Below are 25,229 nucleotides of genomic sequence, written 5' to 3' on the forward strand. Positions count from 1 at the left end.
TATTTTTTAAGGTTTCTTTTGAGAAAAGAATATATTAAGAATATATTCTTTATTAATATAAAGTTTAATTTATTCGAAACAGAAAGCAGAGTATTTCTGCTGTTGCTAGTTCTGTTTTGTAAAACTTTGAACATATGTATATATGTGTGTATATATATATATATATATATATATATATATATATATATATATATATATATATATATATATATACAGGGAATAAAAAGTTAACAAGATTTTATAACTTGATTTAATTTCTGTAAAGGCCATTGATTTTAATAGGCTATACCTTTTATTATATTTTCAATATTTTCTAATGTTTGCTATGTATTCTATCATTTGAGACTAATTGTTGTCCCGTATTTTTGCATTCCAATGCTGACAGGTATGGTAATTTGTAGTAATCATTTCAAGCATGCTCCAATGAAGTTTGACAAGAAAGTGTTAAAAACAATTATTTGTCTTAATTTTAAACAGTACTTTTAATGTTTTATCATTTGAAACTATTTTTATTTAATCATCTGCCTATCAATCATCTAAATGTAAACAAAAACACTCATTCTCTCAAAAAAAAACATGACCTTCAGAATGCTTGGACACACATTCGTCTGGAGCAGACGGTGCAGGTGATTCCACATAAATTGTCTGGACTGTCATTGGAAGATATATTTATTACTAAGTAAATAAAAATACTGTCAGAATAAAATGTATATATATAAAAAAAAAGCTTTTTTTAATGAACTTGTCTGGAGTTTTCCTCGCATTCTGTAATCACAGCATCAGCAGAAATATTTTCTCAGTACCCTGCTATCCAGGATAAGATAAATGAATCCTGGCTGATGGTAAATAGAGAATTTTTAAATATGTAATAAAGTTGGTTATGAGTCTGCCTGGACCAACATGAACCCAAAAACAAACAACTGCGAAACAGACCAAAAATACCAAGTAAAAGGGTCTGATTGTATAAAACCCACATACCCACAATTGTCTCCACATCTGCATTTTATTGGCCAATAATTAGAGAGTTCAATTCTGGAGTTCAAAAAGTACTATTGTGTCTATTGTAGATATTTTATATTTTTCTTAGACGTCAAATTATTGACATATTTCGCAAACTAAGCTGCTTTTGAAATGCATCGCTTGCTCGAAACAGTCTAGGAAAAAGCAGGAATTCCAGGCATCACCCTAAAGAAATCACATCAGACATGCTAGAGAACTAAAACAGATGTTTTTCCACTCAATAAAGCAGAACCTAATCTCGCCAACACGGTATGAATACATTCTTCTCACAGTTTCAGCAGTTAGAGCATTTCACATCTTACAGTTCAGAGATGTTTTGAGGTCATGTGGATGAGCAAATGGGCTCCTGCCGTGAAAAAGCACAGCTTTGAGACCTCATGACTGTGAGAGTGTCCCGCAGAAGTCATTTAAGCGGACTGTTTAAGCAAGATTTTGACACAGCACAGTTTGTAGACTTGGATAATAGATTAATGCTGCCAACTTTCTGTCTGTTCTCACAGTCTGAAGGACCCAAAATTAATAAGGCTTATAAATCTGTAGCGCTCATATATTTATTTATTAATATGAATAACTTTTTTTTTTCTCATTTATTCTTTAAAGGCATAATTTACCCAAAACTGAAAGGTCTTTTAAGGTTTACTCACTTGTTCCAAACCTGTTCTTCTGAACACAAAAGAATATATTTTGAATAAAGATTTTAATGCTTAAACTTATTTTTTTTTAGTTAGTTGCCATAGCAGAACTTCTTTCTGATATTTACATTTTAATTCTGTTTTATGTGATATTTGTTCAACAGTTTTAGTTTTAGATCTTATAATGCTACAGTACATTGTTTGCAACCCTTTGAAGTAATCAAGTTTAATTTTAAACTATTTCTAAGAAGATAAGTTCATGTTGTACGACTCCTGTAATATCATACATTTTATTGAAAAAAAATAGATAAATAAATAATATATATATATATATTATTATTTATTTTACACAAAATATCAATAATTAATAAACATTAATAATTGAATATTTTTAAACAAATGATTTAAAGATGATTCCTTACATTTACTAAAAAATTTTAAGTAAAGTGGTTGTAAACAGTTTATTTGGGCTGAATTTAAACAAATTAAGCTGAAGTTTACTAAATTTAATTTGTTTGTTTAAATTCAACTCATATAAATTGTTTGCAACAATACTGCAGAAATATTTTTTTTCAGTATAATAGGCTTAGTTTTTATTTATTTATTTGTTTATTTATTTATTTATTTATAATATATTACTTATATATCAGTTTATCTGTTTTACAGTAGCATCTAATATCGATGAACAGTTTGCTTCTTTTCACAGCTGTCTTTAAAGACAAACAATGTAAATAAACTGCTCACCTGTGTCTGTCCCCATATGTTGTCATTTTGATGCACTCAAAAAATTATTTATAAAATTACTATATATCAAATATAAATATCAAACTATATATTTAAAATGTGCAAAAAACAACACGATTCTTCAGTTTTTTAGGACAAGCTAATTGTATATGTTCAATTTACTTAAATTTTTTACTTAATCGAACTTTGTTGGGACAACATGAAATGTGTAGAACCCTGTATTTTTTGATTGTGGCTGTTTGTTAAGGTAATGGATTAAAGGTAATAATGTAAAGTTTTTTGCACTGAACAACTATTTCAATTCAGATAACTGGACTGTATCATCAAGTATTAAGTTTGTTTTGGCTGTGTTTGTTTTTGTGAATCTCAAAGTGCTGGTTGCCACTGCCATATTATGAATCATCAATATAATTTGACCTAAAAATTCAACAACAACAAAAAAATCACCTACATATTTAATTCCATTCATTGTGTTTTTATTTTCAGTCTCAAAGTGCTGGTAGCCACTGCCATATTATAAATCTACAAGATGGTTTCAACTAAAAATTAAGCTAAAAAAAATCACCTACATATTTGGCGGAGGAGGAGTAAATTATCCACAAAATTTACTTTTCGGGTGAACTTCTGTTTCTTAAACAAAAAAACAGACGATGACTAGCATGTTAATTTGACAGAGCTGTAAACAAAAGCATAAACATTATAACATGAACATTTTTTTCCTTTTTCTTTTTTTAATAAAGCAAGAAGAATCAAGAATTTTCAACCAAGTATTTTCATGTCTCCATACAGTATTTATGATTGTAATAAAAAGGGGGGTCTGAATTGTAATAGAAATGAAATAGTCTGAAATAGGGAAATAGGGAAAAGGTAATATTGGTCACCTGTTCATTCACAAAGTTTTAGAGAGAGGCGGGATGTGAACATTGTACAGTGCATCCGAAAAGTATTCATAGCGCTTCACTTTTTCTAAATTTTTTTATGTTACAACCTTATTCCAAAATGGATTCATTTCATTTATTTCCTCAAAATTCTACACACAATACCCCATAATGACAATGTGAAAAAAATACTTTTTGAAATTGTAGAATAATATATTAAAAATAAAAAAACCTGAAAAATCACATGTACATAAGTATTCACAGCCTTTGCTGTGAAGAGATGTTTCAGCAGCTTAATTGGAGTTCACCTGTGGTAAATTCAGTTGATTGGACATTATTAGGTCCACACGGAATCTGCACGCGCAGAATTCTGCAGATTTTTAGCCCATCATTAATTCTGTTTATTTACTTGAGTAAATGTGTGTAAATCCATAATTTATCAGTTTGTTTTTATTAATAATTGTAATAATTATTGACATATGAAAATGTTCATCTGATTTATGTACAATGCAGTTTGTAAAGTAATATTTTCTATCTTTCAGTAGATCTATTATATGAGAGACTTGCTTTGTTTACCAAATAAAGTGAATCTAATTGGATTTGCATTTTAAACATTAAATAAAAGTTTAAAAGATATTATTTTTTATTTCACATATTAAGGTTTTAGTTTTGATACTCATAAAATAATTCAGCAGAAATCCGCAGATTTTTACTAAAATTCTCAGCAGAAATAGCAAAAAACGTCTGCAGATTCCGTCTGGCCATAGACATTATTTGAAAAGGCATTCACCTGTCTATATAAGGTCCCAGGGTTGACAGTGCATGTCAAAGGGATCTGAAGGACTCTCTGACCATAAGAAACAAAATTTTATTCTGATGGAACTAAAATTGAACTCTTTGGAGTGAATGCCAGGCATTACATTTGGAGAAAACCAGGCACCGCTCATCACAAGGCTAATACCATCCCTAATGTGAAGCATGGTGGTGGCAGCATCATGCTGTTGGGATGTTTTTCAGCAGCAGGAACTGGATTAGAGAAATAGGGAAATAGGGAAAAGGATAGAGGGAAAGATAAATGCAGCAATGTACAGAGACATCCTGAATGAAAACCTGCTTCAGAGTGCTCTTGACCTCAGACTGGGGCGATGGTTCATATTCCAGCAGGACAATGACCCAAAGCACACCCCCAACATATCAATGGAGTGGCTTCACAACAACTCGGTGAATGTCCTTGAGTGGCCCAGCCAGAGCCCAGACTTAAATCCTGTTGAACATCTCTGGAGAGATCTGAAAATGGCTGTACACCGTCGCTTCCCATCCAACCTGATAGAGCTTGAGAGCAAAGAGGAATAGGCAAAAATTCCCAAAGACAGGTGTGCCAAGCTTGTGGCATCATATTCAAAAAGACTTGAGGCTGTAATTGCTGCCAAAGGTGCATCAACAAAGTATTGAGCAAAGGCTGTGAATACTTATGCACATGTGATTTTTCAGGTTTTTTATTTTTTATAAATTTCAAAAAAAATTTCACATTGTCATTATGGGGTATTGTGTGTAGAATTTTGAGGAAATAAATGAATTGAATCCATTTTGGAATAAGGTTGTAACATAAAAAAATTTGTGTAAAAAGGGAAGCGCTATGAATACTTTCTGAATTTTTTGTTGGCCAAAATCAAAATTAAAATTAATGTCAAGAAGGTTTTTTGAAGAATAAACGAGAAGACATTGGAAGAAATTTTGTATGACGTATGAATGAGTACAAAAAATACCTTTTGTATTTACATATTTTTGTTTTGTGCATCACAAAAAAGGCTCTGGTTTATCCTCTCAGCAGCAACAAATCTACGCAGGCACTACAAATTCAAAAAGGGTTAGTTCAGCCAAGAATGAAAATGATGTTTGTTCATTTTACTGATTACAAATTAAGATATTTTTGATGAATTCAGAGAGTTCCTTCATCTTCTATTGAAAGCAATGGTCTAGAAGTCCAGAAAAATTCCCTCCTAAAAATCCTCAAAACAGACCATATGGTTTCAGTGGCTCTATAAGAATATTATCAAGCCATGAGAATACAAGGGAGCATGTTCACAAGAGTGCTGTGCTTTTTATGCATTACATTTCATGCTCATTCTCGCTGCTGACGTATACACTGGATGCGCTTGTGCAGAAGACGTCATGTGCGCAGGCATCCAGAGTGTATATCAGTGTATAGGGCTGTGCAACAATTATGCTAAATATTAATTGAGATAAAAAGATTATTACATCATATCCTGCCTCAGTTTGCATTCGCTCCTCTGCAAAGCCCAATTTCACATGTAAATCAATGAAATCATAGTGCAACTGTTGTATCATGGGACGTGTCTCATTTATTGAAGTGTATTCCATTCATGTTTTTAAAAGCAAGAAAGAAAACTTGTGCTGTTGTGTGCATGCACTCAGATGAATAGAACCCTGTCACGATCACCAGCGATCCAGCCTGTGCAGATCACTTGTAAGTATTGCATAGAACTACAAATCTGCCATTAAATGGACCACAAGGTCCAGTCATGCACCACTCACACACCTGGCCTAGATCCCAATGATTGCAGACAGACACCACTGAAGCTATTCATGAACTGATTACTAGGACTATTTATACAGCACACACACACAAAAATTAAGCTAAACAAATCACCTACATATTTGGCGGAGGAGGAGTAAATTATCCACAAAATTTACTTTTCGCGTGAACTTCTGTTTCTTATACAAAAAACAGACGATGACTAGCATGTTAATTTGACAGAGCTGTAAACAAAAGCATAAACATTATAACATGAACATTTTTTTCCTTTTTCTTTTTTTAATAAAGCAAGAAGAATCAAGAATTTTCAACCAAGTATTTTCATGTCTCCATACAGTATTTATGATTGTAACACACACACACACACTTCAGGGCTGAGTCTTGTTACCTGTTTCTGTGACATTACAAAGCGTTTTCCATGCCTTATCTTTTGACCCTCGCTTTGTTTTGGTGCATGACTGGATCTTGTGGTCCATCTAATTGCGGATTTGAAGTTCTATGCAATACTGTGTGTTTACCAGTGATCTGCACAGGCTGGATTGCTGGTGATCGTGACAAACACACACATGTCATCTTTTAGTCATCTTTTAGCTTAAGGTGCATGCCTCAATGGACAATCACATGCGAAACTGCATCAAAACACGGCACTTAATGATTCTTTAAATACACTCTTGTTTGTTGTGTAATAAATGAACATAAAAAGTTCAGAATGAAAAGGCACGTGTAATTGTAAATCGCAACCGCTTGGCTCTTAAAGTGACAGCGGGTTATAAGTACTGCTGCTGATTGTGCTTATCACTATTAACCAAACATAAAAAGACAGGGGCAAAATCATTCACTGCTCTTGACTGAAGGACTTTTGTAGCTTTAATAAGTAACAAATCAAGTTTAATTTTTACAGTGAAGACTAGAGCTGCATGATATTGGAAAAACTGACATTGCAATATTTTGTTTTTCTGCAATATACATTATAATATGCAATATAAATATAATTTTAGAGATAAATAACTAAATAACCTAAATAAAGAATTTATACATCTGCATAAAACATAATAAACAATTTGAAAGCAAAGATTAATAAAATAGAACATGTTTTGTTTTATGGTTTTCTGTCTTACAGCAGTCTTATAGCCTTTATGAACATAAACTCAATATCAATAAAATGTAAAATAGCACTGTATTGTCTTCATTGTATAAATAATTAAATACAATTAATCTTTGTTAAATCTATAAACTTTAGAATTTCTTGATATCTTAGTCACAGTTCTTAAAGTGGTGGTCCAGAGTGTATTTTTATGGCTTGGCTGTGTTTATAAGATGCAAAGCAATGTGTGCTCATGCTTCACTTGTAGAAAATAACATTATTTTTTCCAGATATCTTACTTTGATTTTATACAGCTACACAGCTAACATGAAAATGACCGTCATATTTCCTAGTTCCACCGAAAGGCCTACCCCCAAGAGACTGATTGGTCAGCTAACATGCTGTGCTTTGATTCGCTGATCGGCTCCACGTCACCAGAAAAGTATCACGCCTCCACAAGCATGCATTTTGCCTCTGCTGTGTAAAAGCTGTCAGTCAGGGGTGCATTTCCCAAAACCATCATTAGCCAACTAAGGTCGCAAGTTCTGTCGTTACAAACATAGTTCGTTGATTTGCCGTTTCCCAAATCCATTGTTCCACCGAACATTCGCAAACTGCTTCACAAACTTGTGTACCTGCAACTACATCTCTGGAGCTGTAGTTAGAAACATAGTTCCTGGCTGTGTTCTATTCCCACTTATCCCCCTATGCCCTATTCATTTAGAGCATTCCAACATTCAAAGTTGGAATGATTAAAAATAAAAAAGCATTAAAGTCATCTCTCTTAGGTGTAATTTGCTTTCAACGTATTTTTACAGTTCAGTTTTAGCGATCTTCATATTGACAGTTGCGTTCCGTAACAGGAAAACCGCTTGTATGTGGGACCAATGTTTATTTTTACTTTTCTCTGATGCCCAAATTGAGTTATTTTTCGGTAATATACACTGACGCTTTTGACAGAAAAATAAAGCGCAAGATGTGGAATGTGACCCATGTGAGCTTTGATTGACTTTTCTGCTGCAACACAAGTTAGGTGAGCTAACGTTAACGCTAGACTCTGTGCATGTCATTGATCAATTTTAACAAATTAAAAATACTTACAGATTGTGCCTCACAATCCACAGCTTCTGCTTGTTGGAGCTGCTCCTTTGAGGAGTTTTTTAGCCGAATGAACGCTACGGTTACTAAAGTAACCCTTCGTTCCCCGAGGGGGGGAACGGAAATGCTATGTGGAAACTTCCACTATGGGGATTTCGTCAGAATCCAATCATCTGAAAGAGTATAAAAACGGGCCAATGAAATGCCAATGAGTTGGCAGCGTCAGCGTGCACAGCTGGCGTCAATGACAATCAGTCATGCTATAAAGACGCAGCCAGTGCCATGCTCGACATCCTTTTCTAGCTGAAGAGACTTTCACGCTCAACAGCTAAGGGACAATCGTTGTGGCGAAGGAACATAGCATTTCCGTTCCCCCCCTCGGGGAACGAAGGGTTACTTTAGTAACCGTAGCGTTCCCCTTCGGATGGGGAACTCCAATGCTATGTGGAAACTTCCACTATGGGGAAATCTATGGAAAACGCCACAACGAAAGAACCTTACTGCGCCCCTGGCGAAGGGTGTGCCACGCAGTAGAGCAAGCGCACCTACAACGCCCCGAGACACAGTCTTCCAACGTGTCCCCTGGCCCTCACTTACCTGTTCAGAAACGGTTATATTTTTCGGGGAGTCGCAATAACCCTGTAAAAAGGTTTTGATACGACAGTACGTTGGGAAAGCGTTCAGTCCCGATAGGGAGGACGCTGCGGAGCTCACCTGCTACCCAGAGGGGAGACCTGGTGACAATCTATGGACCAGCCCAGAGATGGGGGGGTCCTAGCATAAGGATGGTTAGCGGGGAGGGAAGACACGAGCCTGCCCTAAAAGGGGGGACTATACCGTGGCTGTGTGAACGTATGGGATCGCCAGCGGGGATCACACATAGCAGGCACCTATACCCAGAACGCGGGCTGACCAGCGGGCATGCCGACAACGTAACGGGCCAACACCTGACTCCTCCGCTGAGTCAGGTGCTGGGGGCCTCGGAGGAACTCTGCAGGGTTCGCCAAAGAAATGGGGAACTAAACTGACAAAGCTGAAAAAGCGCACGTATCTCCGGGTTAGGGAGAGTGGCGCAGCAAGCGTGTTTCGACACCTCAACCGAATCGTTTCCTCAATCACCAAGGGTTGCCTAATACCCTTGAGGAAACCGGCTCCACTCGCAGATTGTAACCTTGCAAATGTATTGGGTGTCACCCAACCCGTAGCTCTACAAATGTCTGTCAGAGAGGCGCCGCGTGCTAACGCCCAGGAGGATGCGATGCTCCGTAATGGAGTGCGCTCTCACCCCCGGGGGACACGGCTCACCCTGGCCCAAAGGCGAGGGAGATGGCATCCACTACCCAGTGGGCCAACCTCTGTTTAGATACGGCACTTCCCATCTGCCGACCACTGTAATGGACAAAGAGCTGGTCAGAGGATCTAAGGCTCTGAGTGTGGTCCACATATATTCGCAAAGCGCGAACAGGACACAACAATGAAAGGGCTGGGTCTGCCTCCTCCGCGGGCAGCGCTTGCAGGCTCACTACCTGATTGTTAAACGGCGTGGTAGGAACCTTGGGCACATAGCCGGGCCGGGGTCTCAGGACAACGTGAGAGTAGGCCGGCCCGAATTCTAGGCACGAGTCACTGACCGAAAATGCCTCCAGGTACCTAACCCTCTTAACCGATGCCAACACGACCAGCAGAGCTGTCTTCAAGGACAGAAATCTCAAGGATACTGAGTCGAGTGGTTCGAAGGGATCCCCACGTAGGCTCGTAGCACTACCGCGAGATCTCAAGAGGGTATGAGAGGGGGGCGGGGGAAAACATCCGCCTCGCACCTCTGAGGAACTGGATGATGAGGTTATGCCTCCCCACGGTGCCGCCATCCACGCATCATGATGAGCGGAGATGGTGGCCACGTAAACCCTCAGTGTGGAGCGCGACAGCCTTCGCTCCACCTGTCCTGAAGGAAAGAAAGCACAACACTGATCTGGCAAGATCGGGGGTCTTCTCGGCGAGAAGCGCACCACTCAGTGAATAGACTCCACTCCAGGGCGTAGGCATGCCTCGTAGAGGGTGCACTAGCCTGAGTGATGGTATTAACCACCGCCACCGGTAGGTTACCTAAGTCTTCCTCGTCGCGTCTTATGGACCCCACGTGGAGGTTCCACAGAACTAAGCGAGGGTGCCAGATGGTGCCCTGTCCCTGAGAGAGTAGGTCCTCTCTCAAAGGGACTCGCCAGGGGGGGCGTCGCGAGGAGGGAGAGTTCTGATATCCAGGTCCGGTTGGGCCAGGGGCGCAACTAGCAAGACCTGCCCCTCGTCCTCCCTGACCTTGCACAGAAACTGCGCGAGTAGGCTCACTGGGGGGAGTGCATACTTACGCATGACTCGGGGTGGAGTCGCCATTCTCCCGGGGAAGGAGCTGCCGTGAGAGCCTGTTGGCCGCACGGTTGAGCCCATCCGGGGTGTGAATAGCAAGCAGCGACTTCAGCCGCGTATGACTCCAGAGGAGCAGACGGCGAGCGAGCTGAGACATGCAGCGGGAGCGTATACCCCCCATCCGGATGGAATACGCTACCGCGGCCATGCTGTCCGTCCTGACCAGCACGTGTTGCCCCCTCAGCACCGGTAAAAAGCGGCGCAGAGCGAGAAACACTGCCAACAGCTCTAGGCAGTTGATATGCCAATGCAGCTGGGTTCCCCTCCACAGGTCCGCAGCAGCATGCCCGCTACACACGGCCCCCCCACCCCATACTGGAGGCATCTGCCGAAACGACAGCCTGCCTGGACGCCTGACCTAGGGGCACACTGGCCCGTAGGAAGGAGGGGTCCTTTCCAGGGGGTGCGGGTGCGGTGACACAGCGCAGTGACAGTCACTCGGTGTGGGCCCGCGTGCCATGCGCGTCTGGGGACCCGATCGTGAAGCCAATGCTGTAGTGGTCTCATATGGAGCAATCCGAGCGGCGTGGCCGCGGCTACGGATGCCATATGCCCCAGGAGCCTCTGAAATAATTTCAGGGGGACCACTTTTTTTCCTGTCGAACTCTCTCAGACAGTTCAGCATTACCTCGGCGCGCTCTCGTGAGAGGCGCGCCTCCATAGTGATCGAGTCCAGCTCCAACCCGAGAAAGGAGATGCTCTGCACGGGGGCGAGCTTGCTCTTTTCTCGGTTGACCTGAAACCCCAACGGGCGGAGGTGCCGGAGCACCTTGTCTCTGTGCATAATCAATTGCTCCCGAGAGTGGGCTAAAAATCAGCCAGTCATCGAAATAATTGAGCGTGCGGATGCCGGCGAGCCAAAGGGGCGCGAGGGCACCCCCCGCGAGCTTGGTGAAAACTCGCGGAGACAGAGAGAGCCCGAAGGGGAGGACCGTGTATTGCCACGCTCGACCTTCAAACGCAAACCGCAGAAACTGCCGGTGGCGTGGAAGTGTGGAGATATGAAAATACGCGTCCTTCAGATCTATTGCTGCAAACCAATCCTGAGGACGAACGCATCGCGTGATGCGCATCTGCGTAAGCATTCCGAAGCGCAGCCTGTGAAGGCAGCGGTTCAAAATGTGCAGATATAGGATTAGCCATAGCCCACCGCTTTTTTTTTTTTTTTTTTTTTTTTTGGGGCACGATGAAGTGCGGGCTGTAAAACCCGCGCTCCATCTCGGCTGGAGGGCCGGCTCGATTGCATCCTTCGCCAGGAGGACAGCAATCTCCTCTCGCAAGACAGGGGCGGACGCAGGACTGACCCTGGTCGCCCGTGAACCTGGGGGGCCGTTTAGCGAACTGAATCGCATAGCCGAGTCTGGTCGTATGGATGAGCCATTGCGATGGGCTGGCCCGCGCTAACCAGGCAGGCAGAGCCCCCGCAAATGGTCCCACCCGCACGATCGCTGACGTGCCAGCGGCGGGGCAGCGTGGAGTGAGTGGGCTCATCCGGGGAGCGCTGGGGTCCCACAGGAGAGCAGGAGAGGAGATGTTCTCGTCTCGCACTCAAACTCCAGGAGAGGGGCTGGGAGTGGAGAGAAAGGAGACCGTTCTCTCGTGCTCCATGAGCCATTGGCGAAATGCACCGATCCTGCGAGCTGGAAGGCATAGCGTCCCAGACTGGCAGTGTTCGGGCTGTCACATCCGGAGGAGGGGAAAAGTGCTCTTTCACTGAGGATTTTGATGGCGTTTTTTTTTTTTTTTTTTACGCCTTTAAATAACGTGCCCCGCCCTCCAGCGGGGAAAGAGCAAATTCCCTCCTCCCCAGATGGCCCGCCTCAGGGACGCTTCGCGGTCCGTTTTACCGAACTTAGCGGCGCCCTGGGCGGGGGACGCTGGTTGCCGGCGCGATGCTCGGCGCAGCCGCGTGGCCGGAGGCGCAGGCGGGGGCGGCGAAGCAAAGCTGCGGGCGGGCGTCCTCGGCGAAAAAGCAGTGGATGTGGATGGCTCGGCGGGGGGGAGCGGTCATACAATCCCGCCGATAGAGACCTCGCCCATCGCCTCCGACTGCTCTATCACCGGCGTGAATTCCTGGGCGAATTCACCGCCAGTGTCGCCGAACAGGCCAGCCTGGGATATGGGTGAGTTAAGAAAGCGAACTTTGTCAACGTCACGCACATCACCAGGTTTAGCCTGAGGTGGCATTCCTGGATCACGGATGTGATCATCGTCCTTCCCAGGGCACACACAGCCGACTTTTTTTTTTTTTTTTTTTTTTGTAAGAGCATAGTCGGTTGCGGTGCGGAGCGCATGCTCAGTCCTGGGTCAGAACCATCCTCGTGCAGCCGGGCCAGCGCCTGCGCTTGGTAGCGCTGGTAGGTGGCCATAGCGTGCATGGTGAGGGGGAAGGCGCACGCAGCACACTGCGTGAGCCTACTGTGCCCATCCAGGAAGAAGGGGATGGGGAGGCTTAGAAGGTCTCGCCTTCATCCTCCACATCACACCCCTCTAATCGGTCCGGCCGCGGAGCTGGGGGATAAACCATCTCCAGAGCCACGGCCGAAGCAGCCTGGGGAAGCACAGCCGCAAAGTCTGCTTCTGGATTCGACGCCGCGCTCAAAGTCCCGGAGGGAGCGAGCGGGTTCGAATCCTCGTCAGACCTTGACAGCCCAACCTCCAAGGATGGTGAGGATGGAAGCGCACGCAGATCGGGCAGAAAAAAGTGCCCTCAGGACAGCATGAGCTTACTGTGCACTTCCGGGAAGAAGGGGACGGGAGGCTTTGAAGGTCTTGCCTCCTTATATCCTCCACATACACCCATCTAGTCGGTCCGGCCGCGGGGCTGGGGGATAAACCATCACCAGACCCACGGCCGAAGCAGCCCGAGAAAGCACGGCCATCACGTCTGCTTTTTAGATGCTAACGCCGCGCTCTCCTCCCCGGAGGGAGGGAGCGAGCGGGCTCGCATCCTCATCAGACAATGACAGCCCATCCTCCGATGCAGCGATGGACATCTGACCCCCGGTGTCATCAGGTGAGAGAGCGACCATCCAAGGACGGAGCGCTTCTCTTCACCTGAAGCTTGGATGGAGCGCGTGGAGGAGCGAGAGGTCCACGGCCCGGGGGCGGCGGATTTACTCTCACTGAAACCCTCAGATCTGCCCGAGTGCCAACCGCAGTGCGGGGGACAACTGGGGTGGGTGGCTCTTTTGCAAGAGCGAGCCGCGATCTTAACTGCGCAACAGACATGACATCAGTGATGGCATGCACTGCCCGCGAGCACCGCATTAACATGCTGGACCCCCAGACATGAAACGCTGTGCTCGTGCCCATCATCCAGGGATAGGAAACCACCGCATCCAGAAACGCACGGTCGGAGTGACGTCTTGAAAAAGACGCGCTGCACGACCGTGTTGCTCTTTTAGGAAAGCTTTTTTCCTATATACAAACCGCTCTTGGAGGACCGGACCCAAAGGACGCCAGGCAAGGGAGAAATACCCAGCTCGACCATCTGCCACTGCGTATACGCGCTCTGGACCGGGAGAAGCTGCTTCTCGATCTCTCTCTGTAGACACAGGTTGGAGATACCCTCAAAGACTCTCTCAGAAGCTTCGTGAAAGGCTCTGAAAGCGAAAGGATGTCGAGCATGGCACTGGCTGCGTCTTTATAGCATGACTGATTGTCATTGACGCCAGCTGTGCACGCTGACGCTGCCAACTCATTGGCATTTCATTGGCCCGTTTTTATACTCTTTCAGATGATTGGATTCTGACGAAATCCCCATAGTGGAAGTTTCCACATAGCATTGGAGTTCCCCATCCGAAGGGGAACTGAAAGAGATTCTGGAAGCTGTCCTTTGTCAAATGCTAGCTATACTTTTTTTATAATTCTCTGGAACGTAATTAAAATTAAATTGTTAGCACTTCTCTAATTGTGTCATGTCCTTTGGAAGCCCAAATACAGAAACAGAACAAGCTCTGTGGAAATAGCAGCGTTTGGATGACATTTTAGCTTTTTCTGCTATAACATAACAGTTGCTTTTTCATGTTTATTTTTACATTAATGTAATTTTTGAATTATTTTCCATATTTTTGGAATCTAATTCTGCTTAGGTATTTTTGAAATTTCGTAAAATCTTTCAAATACAGTATATAGGTGTAATAGCAACCTTAACTATATGTATATACAGTGGTGTAAAGTAACAAATTACATATACTCCTATTACTACAATTGAGTAGTTTTTCTCAGGAATTGTAACTTGCTAATAGTTTTAAAAATGCGTACTTTTTCTTTCCCTTGAGTACATTTTGAGTGGTGTATCAGTACTTTTACTCCACTGCTTTCCTTTATCCTGCAGTCACTACTTTATTTCTTTCTTGTCTATGGTGATTGGCTTAAGTAGAAAAATCAGGCCTGCAATTCCTGTCCAATCAAATCGCACATAGAAAGTAAAACGTATCATACTGAGCAACCTCAAGACATGGGCACTTTATATATGCAGCAAACCTTTTAGAAGCATTAAACATGTACACGACAATGTCCAAAATCTTTACACACAATGACCCAGAGACTTTTTATAGATTGTCACTGATGGGAAAATGAAGGATGTTGATTGTATGAAGATTAAAACCACCAAACAGATTTAAACAATCACTAAATGGAACGAATGAAGGATGGAAGGAAGGGCCAAATGAAGGAAGGACCGAATAAGGAATGGAAGGAATGACAGAACTAAGGAAGAACTGAACTAATGAAGGAAGGAAGGACCAAATTAATGAAAAAAGGATTCAATGAAAGACTCAACCAATTAAGGAAGGAAGGAACGAACAAACGAATGAATGAATGAATGAATAAACAAAGGACCTTATGAAGGAAGGAACAAAAAAATGAATGAACGAATGAATGAGTAAGCAAATGAAGAGAGAATCGAAGGAAGGACCAAATGAATGAAGGAAGGATTCATAGAAGAACTGAACAAACTAAGGAAGGAAGGAAGGAAGGAAGGAACGAACGAGTGAACGAACGAACGAATGAACGAACTAACCAAGGACCTAATGAAGGAAGGGACAAAACTCTGAATGAACGAACGAATGAATGAACAAACGAATGAAGGGAGGAACGATGGAAGGACCAAATGAATATAGGAAGGATTCAAGGAAGGACCGAACAAACTAAAGAAGGAAGGAACAAATGAACGAACGAATGAATGAACAAAGGACCTAATAAAGAAAGGAACAAAAATATGAACTAACAAAAAAATGAATGAGCGAACAAATGAAGGAAGGGACGAAGGAAGGAACAAATGAATGAAGGAAGGATTCAGGGAAGGACTGAACAAATGAAGGAAGGAACAAAAGAATGAACGAATGAATGAATGAACAAATGAAGGGAGGAACGAAGGAAGGAAAAAAAGAATGAAGGAAGGGCCGAACAAACAAATGAATGAAGGACAGAACAAACAAACATTGGAAGAAAGGTTGGAAGGAACGACCAAATATAGAAAAATGACTAAATGCACTACAGAATGTTACGTTTTCACACATGCACAAACTGCATGCAAATGCATCAAATTTTCAGAGTAATACTCACTGCTCACTACTTATGAGTAATTTTAAAAGGGCTACTTTTACTCATATTTTGAGTAATATTTACAACAGTTCTCTATTTGCACTACATTTTTGGGCAAGTAATGGTACTTTTACTTTTACTTGATTTTTCAGTACTCTTTTCACCACTGTGTATATATAAATCATAAACCATTTTGGTCATTCATTCATTTATTCCTTCAGCTTAGTCCCTTTATTCATTAGGGGTTGCCACAGCGGAATGAACCGCCAACTTATCCAGCATATGTTTTACACAGTGGATGCTCTTCCAGCTGCATTCCAGTACTGGGAAATTGGTTACTGATAATCGTTTTAAATAATCATTTTCTACAATCGAGCAGCCCTACATAAGTGCACATAACTAAAGTCATTTTTTTGCTTTGTTTTATTTATGTGCACACAAAAATTGTTTGTAGCTTGATAATATTCTGATTGAATTGTTGAAGACACATGCCCATGTTCTGACTATGTCTTTTGATACTTTTCTGGTCTTTGAATGAGCTGGTACAATTGCTTTTTGGGTGAACTTGCCCTTTAAGTAATAAATAATGGGATCAAGATCATGAACAAAAGCAAAACAGAACAAATATAATAAAATAAAGTAAAAATACCACAGTTCCCACACAAATCAAATTAGCATCACAGATCATGCCACATAAGTAAGTCTTGCATTCCAGCAGCAGAACCCTAGAGAATCAGCCTAATGAGCCATGCTCCAATGAAAGACCCTGCAAAACTAATAACCATAACTCACTTAAATGTCAATGCTAAGTATTTCACTGACTTTTACTACTGCTGCTCATTGTGGAAATGAGACAGAGGCTTCCGCAGGTGATTTATTATAAATAATGTGAAATCATATCTGTTTACATAAATCTGTCTACTGTAACAATTTCCAAACAGAATTCAGTCAAAGAAATTGAATACTTAGCCTGAAGCATAGACTCAGACTCTATAGATGAACTCAGACTTAGATTTATAGTCTGTTTAACCCATGTGAAGGGCTATTCATGCCTTTGGGCTCAGCATTAGTGACTGAGGCATTCCGCGGCCTCAAAGACAGAAGCGTCACAGCAAAGTAATCACGTCTGGTTATAGAGTCATCACAAGCACAGCTGAGCATCACAGGCTGGATTGTGGTGGTGCTTGGTAGAGACCAACGTACATGTGTATTGTTATTAAAATTAAGTCCCCCAAAAATGTACATTCTAAAATCATTCAACCATACCACAGTCAACCTCTTCTGCAACGCGATCACATAGGATAAGTAGCAATGCTGTTTATTCATACTAAATACATTATATTTTAATTCTATAGTTATAATACATTTAGTCTAATAAAATGCACATTATATTAAAGCATCTTTGGTGTTTCTCTGTTTTCTATAGTGTAAAACCAAACCGGAAATCAGGGGTTTGGCGTAATTAGCCAGTTGATACAGGATACGATCCATGTCACTAGTTATAATAGCTTATTTCTCTGGACTTGCAGTTTTAACCGAGCACCATTGTACAACTATCTCTTGGGTATCTACAGAGAACGGTCAGAAAAACAGAAAATGTCCAGTGAGTTGCAGTTCTGTGGATGCAAATGCCTTGTTGATGCAAGAGGTCAGAGGAGAATGGCCAGACTTGTTCGAGCTGATAGAAAGGCAACAGTAACTCAAAGACAACACGACGAACCTTGAGGCGGATGGGCTACAGCAGCAGAAGACCACTCCGCTTGACCACACCAAGACCTTCTGCCGGGTGCCACTCTTGTCAGCTAAGAACAGGAAACTGAGGCTACAATTCTCACAGGCTCACCAAAATTGTACAATAGAAGATTGGAAAAACGTTGCCTGGTCTGATGAGTCTCAATTTCTACTGTGACATTCGGAATCAGAATTTGGCATCAGCATCATGAAAGCATGGATCCATCTTGCCTTGTATCAACGGTTCAGGCTGCTGGTAGTGGTGTAATGGTGTGGGGGATATTTTGTTAGCGCACTTTGGGCCCATAAGAACCGATTGAGCATTGTGTCAACGCCACAGCCAACCTGAGTATTGTTGCTGACCATGTCCATCCCTTTATGACCACAGTGTACCCATCTTCTGAAGGCTACTTCCAGCAGGATAACGCACCATGTCATAAAGCGCGAATCATTTCAGACTGGTTTCTTGAACATGACAATAAGTTCACTGTACTCAAATGGCCTCCACTGTCATAAGATCTCAATCCAATGAAGCACCTTTGAGATGTGTATATTTGCATCATGGATGTGCAGCCGACAAATCTGCTGCAACTGCATGATGCTATCTTGTCAATATGGACAATGAATATTTTCAGTACCTTGTTGAATGCCTTGTTGTACCTAATAAAGTGGCCGGTGAGTGTATATTTGCCTATACATCTAAAGTCAGTGTGAAATTAAAATTTACAGTGTTTATTTTGCTAGTGCACATTGTTGTTCTTTAGATGAACATTTAATTCATGCAAGTTAATCCACTGAATTTTTTTGTTTGTTTTGGTAATCTTTAATCAAAATTTGATCCTTTGCTTTCATGTTTGAATGCTGGTCCTTCTCTGTTGATGTCAGTTTGATACCTTCATCCAAAATATATTCTTAGCCCCTTTTTCAGTTAGTTTTTGATGAGGGAACGATGAAAGAAAGCCCACCCCTACTCAATTTTCCATTTGTAGTACACAGAACAACTTCCAGTTTACATGAATTTTGCACGATAATAAATACATTTTTTAAATATATTCTTCATATAATAAAGCCAGTGGGACGGATTTAAAGAATAGTGAACAATACAGATTCACCCTTTGAACAAAACAAAAAAATTATTAAAAATATAATAAAACATATAGATTTTTGCCGCACAGTATAAAATAACACAAAGATTCAATTGTTTTTGATTGAATTATTTATTTCACCTCAGGTTTAAATGCAATTCACAATGTAGGAATGGCCTATGTGTCTACCTGTGGTGTAGTTTATTGAAAAATACTGTCACAATTCAACACTTTCAAAAATCAGGTATGCTTACAAAAAACTAACATACATCAAAAAAACAAATAATAATTGAGATTACCTAGAACCACTTGATCGACCAAAAAAGTTGAACAATCAATCAACCAGTATGTTGAATTACAGTCAGTGTCAGAACTTTAAAAAAGTTAAAGTAAATGAACTGGCTATGATGTAACTGAATTAAAACAAGCAAATGTGGTCATAATGTTAATATATTAAAATAGATGAATGATTATTATTTTTATTATGACAACTTGTTCTTAAATGTCACTTTTTAGGAGTAAAATAATTCTGAAAAACACAAAATATCCCACAAATAATGTTTTATAACACTTTGAAACTGGCGCTTTTAGTCTTTGATTCTTATTGTGCTACTTTGGTGACTGTCAATTTAAATTTAATTGAGATTGTGCTCCCAGCTCTCTTTTCAATAGAGGGCGGAGCTACAAATGTCTATGTGTCAGAATAGTAGCAGAAAACAAGACGTCCTATGCAAATGAGGAAGAGATTGTCACTAATGGGCAGGACCTTCCCCCTCTGATGACATGTACAAAGGGAGAATCTCACTCAAAGTGTTTCTGCAGACAGTTTTTATCAAGTGTGATTATAAAAAAACGTAATTAATAACATTTTATTATTGGAAGCTGGTTATATTAAAAGAGTGTTGCCACACAACTGTGTTTAAACCAGTTATTAAAGTGATTTTTGCATATTAGGTCCCATTTAAGCATGAAAAAACAGCCTTTAAAAATATACTCTAACTGATATCTACAAACAAATTGATACATAGATGACTTTTTAAAGACCTTCTCAGAATATTACACACTCAGACTTCATCGCCGCTTCAAGTTCTAATCAGTATCAAACCTTTAACTTAATGAACAGTTGTAGTTAAATAAGCCAATGGAGCACAACCATACAACAGAACTCAGATAAGCTCGGAAGAAACAAAGCTTAAAAGAATAAATTACACGGTTGTTTTCAGCGACAGGCTTCAGCCACTGTTTAAACTCGTCTTTTTCTATCCAGCAGTATGCAAACTCACATTTTCCCATTTTGCCATCTGTTTTACTCTATAGTTTCGCTACATGTATAGAGCGTCACATCGCGTCACATCCCACGTTTGTCGAAAATTACATGACATCATTACATGACATCACCCCGACAGAGGAGCTTGGCCGGACACGCCCCGGCCTGAACCAATCGCGTGGATCGAGCATGCCATTGTTAATATTAGGAGGAAAATAAATATATTCATGCTTTTTTGCAACACTTTGTACAATGCTTAAACTAAATTTAAGACCTCATAAAAATGCATTTAAGGCTTTTTAAAAACTTTTAAGGGCCTTAAACTTCTCATAATTGATTCATCAACTTTTAATACTTTTTAAGACCCCGCGAACACCCTGAAATATATATATATATATATATATATATATATATATATATATATATATATATATATATATATATATATATATATATATATATATATATATATATACACCATGTTGTTAAATGAATCCCCAAACAAAGAAATCTGCAAAAATGACTGAAATGCTGTATTTTACTGTACATGACAGGGGGGTAGGGTGACCTTCTTAAGTAATGGTTTGCCCTGCCCTAAAGTACATCAAAACAAGATGTATTGGGGGGTCTGTCTTTTAATAGTCACAAAGTAGTTTGCTCTGATCTGTTTCTTAAATAATGTAACTAATTAAAATAATAGATAACATAAATATACATTTGACCACCCCTATAATGGTTTATACTATTGTGAATGCATGTCTGCACCAAAAATACTAATATAGTAGCAAATCTAGAGACAGCGTAAGTGTTCACAAAACATGTTTCTTGTAAAAAAAAAAAAAAAAGGCATTTGTACTGTTGGTGTCCATAAAACTAGATAGATATCTTGTATTTTATTTTACACTTGCTTGCATATGGAGGATAAACAGTAAAATAAAAAAATAAATAAATAAAAAATGCAGTCTTTAATGGGCATCCATTAAAAAGTGCAGGAATGCAGGATTTATTTAATCTCACTAAATCACTAAATGTCATTGAGAACTACTCAATATCCCTCAAAACAAAAACAAAAATTTGATTAATAAATTAGATGTAATTGAATTAAATATCTAACTTTGGTTCACTGAGGCAAATTACCGAAGATAACTGAAAAACTTGACCCCACCCAGATTGTCAATGTATAATTTCACCCTGTGAATATGGGTAGTATAAAATTCAGATGTACTGTATCGTCATTGTCATTGTCATTGTCGTCATTATCACGACCCACGTCAGTTGCGTCACTTCACTTCCATTCATTAATTATCTCCTGGTCTCATGGGATAGTAAAATGTCAATTGGATGCACATTTCAGAATCTTGAAGTAGCAAGAAGTAACTATTCAATTCAATTCAGTTCACCTTTATTTGTATAGTGCTTTTACAATGTAGATTGTGTCAAAGCAGCTTCACATGGCACTAGTGGGTCATACTTCCTGTTTTCCAATATTATGAATTCGGACATTCTAATCTCAACTCATTTACTGTTTTTCAGATACTACATATTAGGAACGTAAAACTCCACACCATTTTGCACATTTTGTATATCTTTGTCATTAAACACTCCTGATCCAGAGCTGTAAAGGAAACTCACAAAATGTACAGAGTGGTGAGTCCACAGCACTGGAGTTAAAATGAATCACTGTTGTAGATAGTAATAATACTCCTTTGTACTAAAAATAAACATCAGAAGAGAAAGTTTGTCGCCATTCAAAATGTAATTCGTGAATTCACTATTAATACAAATGTAGTGGAGTAAAAAGTACATTTACATCTTCAGAAATTGCCAATATCTTTGTATCTACTCTGTACAATTACAAAGTAGCCGAATTTATACTTAAGTACAGAAACTAATTACATTTACTCCAATTACTTCATCTAATCCTTTTCACTGCTGAAAAGGCAATAATCTTATAATACTACATATTACAGTAACATTCAAAATCCCTGTACTGAAATCAACACTATTCACAGCACTAAAATAGGAACCTCCCTATGGGATTACATGTGATTTGCTCAGTGAATTGAATTAAAATGACTGTCTAATTTATACAAGCTTACCCCATATTGTCAATAAAGGGTGTTGGCCATGGCAGATAAAGGAGACAGCCGTGAGCTCATATGACAATGATAGTGAACATCAGAGCCAAGAGGATAACAAAATGAAGAGGAAGTAAGTAGCATACTGTATGATGATGAGTAGTGAAAAGCATTTCCCCTTTGCTGCTAATTCTCTTTAGTTTTCCACTCAGTTTTCTTCAGTCTTTAGGACACTGACATAGCAGTTTCAGGCCTGTTCATTAGGGCTGAGCTCAGACACAGAGTCTGATGAGTCCTTTGAAGCCTCACAGAATTCCTTAGCACATGTGGCAGAAATCAGCACTTCATAAGCAAGAGGGAAGGACGACAGTGGGGAAATAGTACACATGCTGAGTTTCAAAGCAACATCAACAGGAACTGATGTGTCCATCAACATTCTCATTGAAGCCTGAGGTGAATGGTTTAGTTTTTAAATAAAAGTATGAAAACATGTTTTAACAAATTCAAATTTCACCATAGCCAAACTGGTCATACAAATCATTTAAGTACAACATATACGTACACCCCTCACAAATCTCTCTTTTAAATTCGTATTTTTAATAGGAAGCTATACAATATTATATTTGTGCATATATATGTTAGATTAGTCAGTACTGAAGCCAAATCTGGAGCTTATCTAACAAAATAATTTATGATAACAGTCCAAAAACTAGTACACCCAAATTTATTTGTTATAGAAAAATATTAAATATAAATTTTGAAAAAGGAAAAATCAAGAGAAGCAAAAAAATAAATAAAATAAAAATTTAGTTGTATTAAAAAAATAATAGGTTAATAATAAAAAATAAAAAATTAATGTTAATAAAGTTAATAATGTAATAAAAAAATTAGGTTGTATTTTTTTTTTGTTGCAATATTTAGCTTGAATTTAATTGTATTATTTTTCAATTTCGAAATATGTTTCGTGATTAAAATATCATTTTAATAAAAATATCTGTTTAATAAATCTGTTTTGTTTAAATGCACTAAAATACATTGCCTATATTCACTGAGAAATGGATAAAAATATTCATTTTCAAAATAGGATGTACTCAATTATGCTGAGCAGTGTAACCAAAATTCACAATAGATTGATCCACAAAATTTACATTACTTTTTTTGCAGCTAAAAGCAGCTCAGGTCATATTTCAGGGAAGATATTTTCATTGTGCCAATAAAGCGACTAATTTCATCCTCTGAACGGAGTGGTCATTTATGGGGCTTCAGACAGACTTCTCCGAGTCACTAATGGAGAGGCATGTGTCATCCGATATGGGCAGGGCCTTTCATTCAGATTCCAAGAGCAACTGTCAGTCTATCCCTCATCTCTCTCTCCCCCTCTCTCTCTCTCTCTCTCTCTCTCTCTCTCTAGTGTAGTACATTAGAGTAATTAAGTCTGCCAACAGTTGTTTCTGCTCTTCTAGCTAAAGCCCCAGTCAAGACGTACAGTATCTGTCCTTTCAGATTCACAAAGGGGACAGACAGAAATCGACTATGTCTTATTATTTTTCTTATATCGTTAGAAGCTGGCAGTTCATTCTGCTGTAGCAACCCCAGATTAATAAAGGGACCAAGCCAGAAAAGAAAATGAATGAATGAATGAATCATTAGAAGCTGATAGTGAAAATAGTTGATGAAGTAAGTCTTGAAAAATATCTAGTAAAATATAATTTACTCTCATCATGACGAAGATAAAATAAATCAGTTATTAGAAGCGAGTTATTAAAACTATTATGTTTAGAAATGTGCTGAAGAAATCTTCTCTCCGTTATACAGAAATTGGGGGAAAAAATAAACTGGGGGGGCTAATCATTCAGGGAGTTTAATAATTCTTACTTTAACTGTAAATACTGTATTTCCATGTACAGCAAATAAAAAAATACTGTATTTTAATGGCGCCAAAGGGGATATTTCACACAATGCAACTTTAAAATACAGTACAATACTGTATAACTGTTCTACAGTAAAATGCAGTTCATTTTACAGTTAAATACTGTATTCTTTACAGAGATTGTTAACAGTGCAGGGAAATGACAGACTTCTATCACATAATGTGTGTCAGATATCTTTAATTATTGAATCTACATAAACTTAACTCTTTATTTCAATTGCATGCATGTTTGCATTCAAATCTGCCTCCATCCAATCAGAAACCGCACTGTCCCAGGTTTCTCCATTTCAATTTACAGTATTTACATCACGATACAGAATAAATGATCTGTCATAGTGACATTAATTCCCGACTCTGTTATTGTTGGAATCTGTCAACATATTTTTAAAAGTGATTCATTACACAAACGCTAAAGTGCAATTAAATATTAAAAATGAATTTGTGCGTTTTGTAGTTTTCAGAAAATACCAGTATGGCATAAGGAGAGGTTTAGGTATAGGAATTAGAGAAATACAATAGTTCAAGAAAAATAAATTCAGCACAATTCATTCTCCAAATGCATGAAAAAAGAAAACCATCTACAATTCTGTTTGCAAATTTGCAATAACCTAATTTAAACTGATTTAACTTGTAATTTTATTCTAATTGTAATTGTCTGATGTTGTATGATCATCCATTGTTTTTCTACTGAAGTTTTTTTTTTCCCAATTTGCGATAACAAACATGTTTCGTGCTGCTAAAATAACTGAGCGGATTGGAAAATAAGATGAAAGTTTGTCAACTCTCACTATTGTGTGCATGGAGTGGGAATATACAATTATTTTTTTAGAGTTTCAGCCAATGATTTGTTGAAATGGATCTCTCAGTAAGCCCATTTTATCCATTATAGAGCCTGCGGTGGTAACAAGTGATCCACTATATTGTGTGCTGCTTATTTCCACGCAAAACCCAGTTTTAAATATCCTTTTTCTTTCTAAACTGCATGGCGGAATTAAATACACAAATATTCGCATCTTACTGATTTTGATTGAAATGTAGTCTAATAACGTTCACCTTTTGTGAAGCAGCTTTGGAACAATAATTACTGTAAATAAAAAAGCTTTATACAAATAAAGTTGAATTGAACCATTAAATTGTACAAATTCTGAAAC

At 39.5% G+C, this 25,229-nt stretch overlaps 1 protein-coding gene across 3 annotated transcripts in view; it reads right to left on the reverse strand.

Annotated features, from left to right (window-relative positions):
* palm1a (paralemmin 1a) overlaps positions 1-25,229 on the reverse strand; it is an 83,164-nt gene that overhangs the window by 57,151 nt on the left and 784 nt on the right. The window lies entirely within an intron of this gene.

This window comes from Danio aesculapii, chromosome 11 (assembly GCF_903798145.1).
Source record: "Danio aesculapii chromosome 11, fDanAes4.1, whole genome shotgun sequence".
NCBI lineage: Eukaryota > Metazoa > Chordata > Actinopteri > Cypriniformes > Danionidae > Danio > Danio aesculapii.